This window comes from Bison bison, unplaced genomic scaffold, assembly GCF_000754665.1.
Source record: "Bison bison bison isolate TAMUID 2011002044 unplaced genomic scaffold, Bison_UMD1.0 scf7180017864384, whole genome shotgun sequence".
NCBI lineage: Eukaryota > Metazoa > Chordata > Mammalia > Artiodactyla > Bovidae > Bison > Bison bison.
In genome coordinates, this window is record NW_011494956.1 from 10750183 (window position 1) to 10763622 (window position 13440).

Genomic DNA, 13440 nt, shown 5'->3' on the forward strand with positions numbered 1-13440 from the left:
GATAAATCAATCCAGAGCCCATGCAGGAATCACTCACAATAGGGGAGCCAGCCCAGGGGGCCCCAGCTAATCACCCCACTGCTCTGAGCTAATGGATCCTTGGACATGACTTTACAGAATGCGCAGGGATAACATACATTTCCAGAACCTTCCTGGCTGCAGAGGCTGGCGGGTGGATAACATACACTTCCAGAACCTTCCTGGCTGCAGAGGCTGGTGGGTCTTTTTCAAAGAATCCACGCTGAACATGGTGGCATTTGGAATAAAACAGCCATAGCAACAGGTGTGACGAGGTAGGGGGATGGGGGCGGGGAATGAAAGCCTTGGAAGCAATCACTAAAGCTTCCGATCAGGAATTGGTGGTGGTTTAGTTGCTAAGTCATGTCCTACTCTTGAGACCCCATGGACTGTAGCCTGCCAGGCTCCTCTGTCCGTGGAATTCTCCAGGCAAGAATACTGGAGTGGGTTGTCATTTCCTTCTCCATGGAATCTTCCGGACTCAGCAATCAAACCCAGGTCTCCTGCATTGCAGGCAGACTCTTTACCAACTGAACTATTAGGGAAGCCCTTCGGGAGTTAGGAACATTTATTTTAGCACAGTAGAAGGAGGTCCAGGAGAGAGGGCATCTCAACCTCTCAGTGTTCCCAGTGAGTCTACATGATGGTTCTACCTGCGCTGTGGTAGACAGGAAATAACACACCTGCCCAGGAAAGAGGATGTCAATAAGGTAAAATGCCCAGTGCAGAGAGACCTTCTGAGGACTCCTCTTTGCAAAGAGGAAGTTTCTCAGAAAGTGATGAGTTAGTGCCCCAACACTCAAGGGTCTCTTGAGTTTTGTCCAAAGACTGGCAAAAGACTCCAGAGGCCAGCTCTGATACTGGGAGCTCACCTTTGCTTCTTCCTATTGATGATTTCTCCATGCATCTAGTGTCAGATCCATATAGAAGTCACCTCTGACCCAGAGTGAATAGGACATTTCTTGGTCAACATGACTACAACTCAGCAGAGGACAGTGGTTAAGAAGAAAGATTTTCAAGTCAGATTGCCTGGGCTTGATTCTTAACCCTTCCACTTTCTAAGTGGGTCTGCTTTGGGCAAGTTATTTTATTTCTCTGGGCCTAGTGTTCCAATCTACATCATTGGGATAAAAATGACAGCATCTCTTAAGATTATGGCAAGGAGTAAAAGATACAAGAGATGTAAGATATTTGCATGTGGAGGCTCATCTTCTGCATGACTATAAGTCTTGCTGGCCCTCTGGTTTTCAAATCAGCCTTGGTGTGTTTAGGGTAGAGAGGCAGTTTCTTGGTGTTGGATCAGCTCCAGAGCACTGATAAATTCTGGTTTGGGGAGCTGCAGTGCTGGGGTTCCAGTTCTGGCTGCCTTGTGAGTCTTGTGGACCCTGGATCCTGGGTCTCAACACAGGTGCCAGCCAACCTTCAGCACAGTTTCTTATCAACCCCTGAAGGATATAGTGCATGCTAAGTCACTTCAGTTGTGTCTGATTCTGTGACCCCATGGACTGCAGCCCAGAAGCCTCCTCTGTCCATGAGATTTCCCAGGCAAGAATACTGGAGTGGGTTGCCATGCCCTCCTCCAGGTAATTTTTCCCGAGCCAGGGATTGAACCTGGGTCTCTTCTGTCTTCTGCACTTACAGGCAGATTCTTCACCGCTAGCACCACCTGGGAAGAATTCCCAAGGTGTGCTGGCATCAGAATGAGACCCTCAAGGGCTACAAATCTAGCCTGTCCTCCTGCCTCCCAACATTCCAGGTCTCAAGCATTTGCCCCGCATTCTGATGAGATGTTTAGTTCTTAGCTGCAGGGGGTTGCAAAGAGTTGGACATGACTGAGCTACTTCACTTTCACTTTTCACTTTTATGCATTGGAGAAGGAAATGGCAACCCACTCCAGTGTTCTTGCCTGGAGAATCCCAGGGATGGCAGAGCCTGGTGGGCTGCCATCTATGGGGTCGCACAGAGTCAGACATGACTGAAGTGACTTAGCAGCAGCAGCAGTGCGCATAATCTGAGGAGTGTCTAGAGTAATAATTGAGAGTTAAAGTCATAGGCAAAGACTTGAGGACAGCAATCAGGAGTTTAAATCAGGATAACAATATCCTTCTGAGTATCCTTCATGATTCAAGCCAGAAGAGCCCTCAAATGATATTGTTAATTCATTCTTTCAATAATATAAAACATTTTCTCAGCAACTGGTAAAGGCCTAACTGGTAAAGAATAGGTTTGGCTCTTGATGTCTGCTTTGATTGGTGGTACATTTGAAGTCAGACCCAGTACGGGACGGGGTACATGTGTGTCTAGAGCCTGGCTAACTCCTTACCTGTCCCCTATGCTCCACCTGCTCTAAACCTGGTTTCCTCACAGTCCCAAACCCATAGTCCCACAGAGCCAGCACCTCAGTTTACTTTCTGCCCTTCCTGGCCTCAGAGGCCTAATCTATTAATGCAGATAATAATATTGACCTCACCAGCTGGTTGTGCGGATCCAAGGACACCATGTAGGTGAATGTGCTGGGCAGGCAGTCCTGGGCACACAGAGGAATCTGTAAATATCATCCTTCTATCTTTCCCTGGATGGAAATTGCCTTGTCTCTATTACAGATCAGCACAAAATGATATTTGGTCTTGTTCTGTTCTTTCTCTCCTATGAGTTCACGCACTGGCTTTTGCTTTTGGATTTTCAATTAGATGGAAAACATTATGGAAGCAGGCACCAATTCTGCTCATGTATCTCCGTGATGTATTTCTATTGAAGGCATTTCTACTGAATTGAATGGAAATGGCTCTTGGCAAGTTTGTCTCTGAATGCACCCAGAATCTTCTTCATGAGTGATGGAGTTAATAGTCGTAGACATAGTGGGGAGGGGCACTTGCTATTCCGTCCAGGTAAAGATGCTTGGTTTCAAAGCTAAAGACATCTAGACCAATTTAAGGCTAAAATTGGAAGCTGTCTGTTGACTAACCATGGGGCCCAAGTAAGAAGATAAGAGGCCAAATTCCACCAGTGGTCCTGCTAATGTCCACAATTCTATTCTCCCAGGGAACCTGGACTCCCTGTTCCCTCCAGTATGACAGAGCGGCGACCAAATAACATGATGAGCATAGGAAAATGATACTTGGAAGGTGAGCCAGCTCCGCCAGAGGGCGCTGTGGGCAGACTAGCCTGTGGGTCTCTGAGGACCTGCAACAGGTGACACAGCGCAGTCTGTGCCCCTTCAGATGCTTAAAGCTGAACTGATACATTTGATTGCTTTCATCTGGGTATTATCTTCCTGATAGCAGGGAAACCATGAGAGGCAGGACAGCGTAGCATCTGGAGCCAAACTACCTGACTCTTGACACTTACAGATGTTGACAACATACCTGAGTCCTCATGTCTTCCATCCCCAAACCTATAAAATAAGGTAAATTAAAGTGCCCACTGCCCGAGTTTGCAGTGATGCGGAATGAGTAAATATGGCCAAAGCTCTCAGAACAGCATGGAGCATAAAACCTGCAACTCAATTAAAAAGTGGACAGAAGATCAAAATAGGCATTCCTCTAAAGGAGACATATACAGGGCCAAAAGCACACGAGACGATGCTCAGTATCACTAATTATTAGAGAAATGCAAATTAAAACTACAATGAGGTGTCATCTCACACCAATCAGAATGGCCATCATCAAAAATGTCTACAAACGAGAAATGCTGGAGAGGATGTGGAGAAAAGGGAACCCTCCTACACAGCTGGTGGGAATGTAAATTGGTACAACCACTATGGAGAACAGTATGGAGGTTCCTTAAAAACTAAAAATAGAGCTACCATATGATCTCACAATCCAACTCTTGGACATATATCCAGACAAAACCATAATTCAAAAAGATACATGCCCCCCTCCAATGTTCATTGCAGCACTATTTACAATAGCTAGGACATGGAAGCAACCTATCTAGGTCTATCAACTGATGAATGGGTAAAGAAGATGTAGTACATATATACAATGGAATAGTACTCATCCATAAAAGAGAATGAAATAAAGCCTTTTGCAGCAACATGAATGGATGTAGAGATAATCAAAAAGTGAAGTCAGTCAGAAAGACAAATACCATATGATACCACTTATATGTGAATCTAAAAATACGATACAAATGAACTTATTTACAAAACAGAAACAGATTCACAGACTTAGAAAACAAACTTACAATTACCAAAAGGAAAATGCTATGGCAGGGGGCAAGTAGAGAGGGATAAATCAGGAGCTGGGGATGAACAAACACACAATACTATAAGATAGATAAACAACAAGGACCTACTGTATCGCACAGGGACTCGACTCAATATCCTGTAATAATCTTGTGAAAAAGAATGGATATATGTATATGAATAGCTGAATCACTTTGCTGTATACTTGAAACTAACACAACATTGTAAGTCAACTGTATTCCAATATAAGGTAAAATTTTAAATTAAAAAATAAATAAAAATAAAATTTCTAGAAATGAAAAACAAAACAATGCCATAGGTTAGCAGCAGGTGTGACAGTGACAATGCCATATTTCAGAGACAGTCCTGCCTCCCTGGCATAGAACATTCCCAGGTGCCAAGCTCCACCAAAAGCTTTTATAAAGCCAGGTTTCCAGGTATTTTCTTTTGGTGTAATTTAATTTTTAATTGGAGGATAATTACAATATTGTGATGTCTTCTGCTATACATCAACATGAATCAGCCATAGGTATACATATGTTCCCCACTTCCTGACCCTGCCTCCCACCTCCCTCCCCACCCTACTCTCTAGGTTGTCACAGGGCACTGGCTTTGGGTTCCCTGTGTCATACAGCAAATTCCCACTGGCTATCCACTTTACATACAGTAATATATACGTTTCAATGCTGCTCTCATAAATCATCCCACCTTCTTTCTCCCCGACTGTGTCCAAAACTGGTCTCTATGTCTGCATCTCCACTGCTGCCCTGTAGATAGGTCATCAGTACCATCTTTCTCAATCCCATAACATGAATTAATATACAATATTTGTCTTTCTCCTTCTGACTTACACTTCACTTTGTATAATAGGCTCTAAGTTCATCCACCTCATTAGAACCAATTCAAATGCATTCCTCTTTGAAGCTGAGTAACATTCCACTGTGTATATGTACCACAACTACTTTATCCATTCATTTGTCAATGGACATCCAGCTTGCTTTCATGTCCTAGCTGTTGTAAATAGTGCCGCAGTGAATATTGGGGTACAGGCGTTTTTTCCAATTATGGTTTCCTCAGGGTATATGCCCAGTAGTGGGATTACTGGGTCATATGGTAGTTTTATTCCCAGTTGTTTAAGGAATCTCCATATTGCTCTCCGTAGTAGCTGTATCAATTTGCATTCCCACTGACAGTCAAGCAGGTGAGTCACTTTACCAAGCAGGTGTGCAGGATCCCAGCTGTCCTGATGCCTGAGCTGAATCCACTGGCCAGTCTAGAAGGAGTGGACACTGCCCCTCCATCAAGGCACCATGGACTCCTTCTCACTGTATTTACCAGCATCCAGGGCACCATGAGAAGACTTGCTCTGAGTGAAAAGTGAGCAGCATCCATAAAACATTAAATAAAATACACCAAGAAAAAGAACTCCAGAAACAAGATTGCTCCTAGATAAAAAGCCATCCTATTTTCTTCAGGAGCTCAGAATTCTCAGAATGAAGGAACTGTGGTTTGAAAGGTTACCTTCAGGAAACCTGGAGCTTTTAAAGCCCTGAGCTTTAATTAAAGCTCACTCATGCACAACTCATGTGTGAGCCCAGAGGTCCCCTGAGTGCTCTTCTGGAAAGCAGGCCAGATAAGGGCTTTCATGAGATGAGAAACTCATGAGTCCTTGGCACGCACGTGAGACCTGTGTGCCCCTGTTCCCGTTTGCACTCTTTAGGAAAGGCTGCACTCTCCACTCTTCAGAGGTGACTGCACCCGGCCATCCAAGTGTCCCTCATTCCTGCAACTTGTGTATGATGGTTGCTATGGTGCTACCCAAATGGACCACAGTGTGGCTGGAGTTGATGCATAGGTGGTAATTTTTTTAAACTCTCAATTATTAAAATAAAATAAAAAATAGGTTCAGGCACCATCCATGAAAATCCTGTGTGCGAACCAAATGCTGCCAACTGGGGTTTCCTGCTCCACCCAGGTTGGGTCCCCATCTGTCACCACTTTGCCATCGCTGCTCCTGTAGTTCACAGAGATGGTTCAGATGATCGCAACATTTAATCCTGCTGCATATGATCGTGTTGGTGAAGTCTGTTACTATATCCTCATCCACCAAGGGACTCCACATACTCTGTTTTTAGGAGCAAATGCAAGTCATCATTTCCCGCAACAGCTTCACCCCAAATACTGTCTTTGTTCCAGGTGTCATGGGGCTTGGGCTATTGGGTAAAACTGCCACCACCTTGAAAGATTTCCAGGGATAAAGCTCCTGTGAGCTAAATTTGGCCTGAAGACATGCTTGCTTGACCTGCTTGATATTTCAAAAAATGTGAACTACTTGCTGATATGTAAAATTCAGGAAGTTTATATGCATCAACTCAGATTCATCTCAAAAATCAGGAGAGCTAGCAATCTGGGCCAACAAGGCAACAAATGTTGGGTCCACTTTCCCTAAGAGCAGACTGTCTTCAGCTCACCACAATTGCAGGGCCCCTCTGTCTTACACACTGCTGCCTCACTTGAATTTGCATCCTATTTGGTCTTGGGGTAGGTCTTTCCAACCCCCAAAGTAAGAACTAAATAATGAGCAAACGGACTTCCCTGGTGGTCCAGTAATTAAGAATCCACCCTGCAATGTAAGGTGTGTAGTTCGATCACTGTCTGGGGAAATGAGATTCCACATGCCACGGAGCAACTAAATCTGAGTGCCTCAACTAGAGAGTCTGCGGGCTTCAACAAAAGATTCCCCATGACACAGTGAAAATCCTGTGGGCTACAACTAAGACCCAAAGCAGCCAAGTAAGTAAATAAATATTTTTTAAAAGTTAAAACAATAAATGAGTGAACAAATGTTTATGAATGCCTGGATGGCATCGAGAGCACCACCCCCAGATCCCTAACAGCTTTGCAACTAAGGGGATGTGTGAGGTTGCTTCTTTGCTTACACAGCATGGATGAATGCAGGCAGAGAAATAGCAATTTTAATGATTCCGAAGTGTTTTGTTCCCAAATACTGGAGAGGGTTAGTCGATCAGTCCCATTTGACTCTTTGTGACCCAGTTGACTGTAGCCTGCCAGGTTCCTCTGTCCATGGAATTCTCAGGCAAGAATACAGGAGTAGATAACCATTCCCTTTTCCAGGGGCTCTTCCAGACCCAGGGATTGGACGTGGGTCTCCTGCATTGCAGGTGGATCCTTTACTATCTGAGCCTGGGACGTCCTAGGGGCTCAGATGGTACTGGACTCTCTCAGCTAACAGTGGTGGTCATTTTTCTGACAAGAACTGGGAAATTTCTGCTGATGAGAAAAGTTTAGTTATGCAGACATTCCATTTTTACAGAATAATAACTGTTATGTTTCTTATCAACATTTATTTAGTTTTGTTTTCATTTCCTGAGTTCCAGCTCCTTGATGAGCTCTTGAAAAATGACCACAGGTCCTATAAATGGTCATTTCTCTGCTTGAGGCAGACAGAAAATGGATCAATTCTTCTATGCTGAGTCATTAATTAAGACTTCGAGAAGGGTCTGGTTCATTCCAAGGCCACGTGAGTTGCTAATACGCTTTGGAGCTAAAGCAAAACATGATTTGGTTTCTTCCTTCCTTTCTGCTTTAGAGACATTTAAAATTTAAAGCATAATTTCCAAGCTTCCTCTGTACTTGACATTTCTTAAATAAGTTTCATTTCCTAGCCCAACAAGAGCTTCTTGCTTTCTAAGGCAAATATGGATTTTTTTTTATTTGCTTTAGAAAAGCATCTGACTGGGAGAAAAACCAAAGGTGAGGGGAGGCGATTAGAAGAGATATGCTGCCTTCAAGTCCTAGGACCAAAACCCTCTCTCAAGACGGCAACCATTTCTATTCCTTTCAGATCTTGAAAAGGTACAGAAAATATTGTAGAGCAAGATTTATTTTGCTTTTTGCATTTTACTATTTTTACATTTTTGTCAGGCACAAAGTAATTAACAAAACTGTATTTTAATGGTGACTATTTAATGATGATCAGTTTTTCCTGGATCTCAGCAAACCCTAGGGGAGGTGCCACTGTGGGCTGAATGGGAATGAGTTCTAATAGGAAAAATCAATTCTCAGGGCAAATTATAACTCTGCTCCATGGACAGCTGTCCTGGGACAAAGTGGCTTAGTTTGGCTTGTCAAAGTATTTTTGATCAGAGAAAACATCCCCAACCTTGGTCCCAAATTGCTTTTAGAAGAGCAAAATAACAACCTGTGCTTTAAAAATAACCTTTTCTGTAAGGATACAGAAATCAAACTGGTGCATAATAGACCCTCAGCTCCAACCAAAGCCAGCTCCTGGGTAATTATGAAGTCAGCCAACTCCAACTTGACATCCTCTCCTTTCTCTGTTACCTGGCAGTTAAGAAACTGACCCCTAGAGTCATGTTGTTTAGTTGCTAAGTCATGTCTGACTCTTTGCAATGAACTGTAGCCCTCCAGGCTCCTCTGTCCATGAGATTTCCCGGGCAAGAATACTGGAGTGGGCTGCCATTTCCTTCTCCAGGAGATCGTCCCAGTTGGGATTCAAATCCTATTTACTAGCAATAGGACACTGGGCAAGTTACTTGCTTGCAAGTTACTTCTCTGGACCATAGTTTCTCATTTGTAAAATGTAATAATAGTACCTCCCACATGGGCTTTTGTAGAATGAAGTAACTTAGTGCCTGTAAAGCCTTTACACTAGAGCCTGGCACATGGTAAAGTCTTGAATGTGTCAAATTATCTATGGACATACTTACACTCTACTGTCTGTTGGTTTCCCAGGTTTTCTTATCTGGTCTTGGTCTTATCTGGTCTTGTCAGGGCATATTCCTCCCACTTCACTCCCATTACCATCAAAATCTAATACCTGCTTGGAAGTTTGAAGTTGACAAAAGGCTCTTACACTCTAAACCTCATGTGCTCCTTATATCAACCCTAGGTATCATCCCCATTCTGCCTGAGTAGTATGAACAACTCAACATCACTTTCTCTCCTCTGAGTTTTGTCTTGCATCACAGGCCTAGAGTTCTGAGAAGTAGATTTCCTTGAATCTTTACCAGCAGGTAACAGATTTCTATCTTTGTAAAAGCCGAGAGGCATATGTTGGAGAATTTGAAGGTAGAGGAGGAGCAGAACCTTATTGCTCCTGAAGCCATGGCGGGTGGGCAGACATATGGGCTTTCCAGGAGAGATGGATGGACTGATGCCAGGAGCACTGGGCATCCTCCTGCAAGTCACCTCTGCTGGTGCTGTAATCCCTGAGTTCCAAAATGCTAGTGGTGGCTTTCCCTTTCTTTCACCTCACAGCTCCTCTAAAGACCTTATATCTTCTAATCCCCTCTATGAAATCCCTTCCTGTTGGAAACACAAGAAGTATTTGCCATTTTCTTGACTAAACCCGGACTGATACACCTACTTTATATTGGGTATTACACACTGTTATAATTCCCATTGTTACATACCGAGCACTGTTTTAAGCTTTTCATACAAAGTACTTATTAAATCTACCAATAATGCAGTTTGAAAAGCAGCACTGTTATCTTGATATTTCAAATTTAAAAAGTGGGGCACAGAGAGGTTATGTTACTTGTGCATGATCATCACTGGACGCTCCTGACTCTTAATTGATGGCGTGTTTGTTCTATGCCTGGCATTGTGCTAAATGCCAACATGAACAATGAGTCTCAGGTTTCCTGAGCTAACACAGGTGGTTAAGAGCCAAGCAAGGAGCCCCATCCCTCCCCAAATCTACATCCAGGGTTTCTTTCTCTCAAACCACTGATACCTCTTGCACAGAGACAACCTTCCTGGGGATGTGTATGTGTGCGTGCTCAGTCATGTCCTACTCTTTGCAGCCCCATGCCTGCCAGGATCCTCTGTCCATGGAATTTTCTAGGCCAGCATACCAGAGTGGGTAGTCATTTCCTTCTCCAGGGATCTTCCCAACCCAGGGATCAAACCCAAGTCTCTTGCATCTCCTGCATTGGTAGGCAGATTCTTTACCACTAGCACCAGCTGGGAAGCCTATCATGGAGATAAAGACAGTCAAACTGTTATGGTTAAAGGGTGTCTGGCTAAGAACTAGTTGTCTCCTCCTGTTCTGTGTGCTCCTTGATAAAACAGAGGAAACTGTTTCATCCCAAAGAACAAGCCTGTAGTGGTGGGACTTGAGGGCTAGGGAGAGTTTGTGATTGGCATAGAAAGAAGTTGGGGGAAACAGGGAGAGAGAAAGGGAATGAAGAGAACGGGAGGTGAATGGTGTAAGAGGAGTAAAGGAAAGAGTAAAGGAAAAGGATGAGGCCAGAGGAGGAAGAGGGAGGGAGAAGGAAGGCAAAGTGAGGGGCAGCTTTCCTGATCCTCAAAGCTAACAGTGGCAGAGAAGAGTGAGGGTGGAAAGAGAATCTTCCTACCTCTTATTTCTACCAGGGGATCCAGGTCCCTGTCATTGCAAAGACTAAGTGCAGTTACTAAAATATTCATCCCTCTGCCCTAGATTTACATCATAATGCACAATCCATAAGCGTTTGTTATTTTGGTTGCTTGATAAAAATTTGATACATTCGGATTAACGCACATAAAATAAATAGTCTAATTTTATTATGCTATATAAAGACTTCCAAAATATATGGTGTCTGTGATTTTCCAAAGTGTAAGAAAACAGATAAGGCTTCAGACAGTCAAAGAAAGATTGCTTTCATTAAATTATGCAGTTATTGAATTTCTCTCCTGTGCTATACTCTCCCTGGTCTCAAAGCTGTCTGCCACATGAGCAATCACTTGGGGTGGGAATTTTCCCTCGATCTCTGGATGGGATCCTTGAAAATAACATTTAAATAATTGGGGAATTCTTTACTGAAGACCTGCAAGCAGTGAGGATGTGTCAGAAAGAGGTCAGACAAGCTGGTAAGTGTTGTGCCCAGGCTATTTGGAAAGGATGCAAGCTCTGACTCTAGCCCTGGGATATCTTGAAGTTAAAGAATGTTGACCACCTACTCTGTGCTGGGCAGTTCGAAAGCCCTTTCAAAGTAGGTGGGCATGTTCATCTCTCCCTTTTTTAAAAAATATATATAATATATAAGAAAGCTGGGGCTTGGATAACATTATCTAAGATAGGCTTAGAAAGGCTCTCTTGGGATGTCCTATAGTCACTGTTCTTTATTTTAGATTGGAACTATGAACCAAACTGCCAGGCCAACTGAACTTTCTGGATCACCAAATCTTGAATAGATTGTCTCAAGGATGGGAATTAAATTTGGACCCTCAACCTTCTTTCTGAGAACTCAGGGAGGGTGTGTGAGTTCCTTCTACTCTCATATTCTTCCAGTAAATCCTGCTCTGCTTCAGCCAGCAGGGTCTGTTTCTGTTGCTTGCAACCAAAGTGAGCTGGGTGATAAGAGAGCACAGCTGGATTTGAGATCTGATCTTCATGAAGCCAATACTAACTCTCTGTGAAAGAAATGAGACTCCTCCTCCTGCTAATTCCACCAGGGGCTCTACTTTCACATTACAAGTTCAGACCTTAGACTAGATGTTCTCCTGGACCAAACAGAGAGGAGTAACTGGGCACCAACAGTTACTACCCAGGACAGTGCTCCTGCCTGGTATTCTGGGCATCTCTGGGTACCATGGGGTAGGTGCGCCTCATTTTACTCTGATAAGAATCAATAGGCATCACTACTGCCTTGGAACTGACTTCCCCCATGGCTCATGCCAAGTACAATGATCTGTGGGAGAGATCATGCTCTCGGTCCCCTTTGCTCACTGGCATTTTCTATAGGCAATCAGCATCTTCCTGTCCCTCCCCACTCCCCTAGGCCTGCATTCCCGGGGAACAGGTCTCACCTAAGGTCATCAGGTACCCATTCCCAAGACCAAATCTGCTTATCCTGCCTCCTCATTCTTTGGGGCCTGAAGCTATGCAGATACCAGTGGACATAACCCAAATCTAGTGGTGAGATGAAGGGAGAGGATAATCCCAAAGAGCTGAGAGCTGGTTTGGCTTTATCTAGCATGCTGCATTCCCTCCTAAGAGTGACACTTTGAGAGAGGATTTTCCAAACTGTCTGCATTCAGGAGGCTGCCTGATGTTCAACGAGTCTAGAAATCAAAGGGCAGAGGATTTGGCAAAAGTCTAAGAAGAATTGTTAGTGGGAGACACATCAGCTCCCATCATACATTCAGAGGGCAAGTATGGTGATGGGGAGGAGGTACCCTTAGTGGTTGAGGTTCCAGAGGACAGAACTGAGAAAGAACGGTGGGGATTACAAGGGGGAAGATCTTTGTTTACTGCAGGAACAAATGTTCTAGTTAGGGTTGCCTTCTCTAGTACCGAGCATTCTGTTTCTTACAGTATCTGAGCAACAGCAGGAGATGTCTGACCAGGGATGCTACTGGAGGGACTCCAGGTTCTAGAGAAGATCTGATCATATGATCCCTGATGTCCCTCTCTCTTAAAGATTCCAGGATTACAACATACTTCGATGTTGATGGACAATAGGGGAGTAACTAAATAAACTTTTCTATCCATGTTGGGAAATCCTGATGGCCTCTAGAATGAATGAATCAGAGCTAAGGGTGCTGAAGCCAAATTTACAACATACTATACATTTCCAAGGGAGAAGGCAATGGCAACCCACTCCAGTACTCTTGCCTGGAAAATCCCATGGACAGAGGAGTCTGGTAGGCTGCAATCCATGGGGTCATGAAGAGTCGGACATGACTGAGCAACTTCACTTTTCACTTTCATGCTTTGGAGAAGGAAATGGCAACCCAATCCAGTGTTCTTGCCTGGAGAATCCCAGGGACGGCGGAGCCTGGTGGGCTGCCGTCTATGGGGTCGCACAGAGTCGGACATGACTGAAGCGACTTAGCAGCAGCAGCATACATTTCCAAAAGCAAGCTGCAAAGAGATGTTTCCATTTAATACTGTACATTTTGGAGGGTATGGGGGTGCACAAATACAAACCTGCAAACACACACACACAGGTCAGGAAAAATAATATGAAAAATAGTTGAGGAGCCTGGGACTGGAAATGGTATGTAAGAGGAGTTTAGCCTCATTTGCAATGTTTCTCTTCTTTCTTCTTTTTAGTTTTTTAAAAAGGAGAATATATTAATACACTCTTTCTGGTATTAAAAATGAAAGGAAAATTGCTGATGGCTATCAGGTTATAAAAATGAAAGAAAAAATTTCTTTTCATGCCGATGACTATGAAACTATTTCTTCCAGTTAGGGAATTTGA

The 13440-nt window shown here is 43.7% G+C and overlaps 1 protein-coding gene across 1 annotated transcript in view; it reads right to left on the minus strand.

Moving 5' to 3' along the window:
* The window catches only part of CLSTN2 (calsyntenin 2), a 737086-nt gene that overhangs the window by 389365 nt on the left and 334281 nt on the right, over window positions 1–13440 (minus strand). The gene's annotated exons all lie outside the window — the stretch shown is intronic.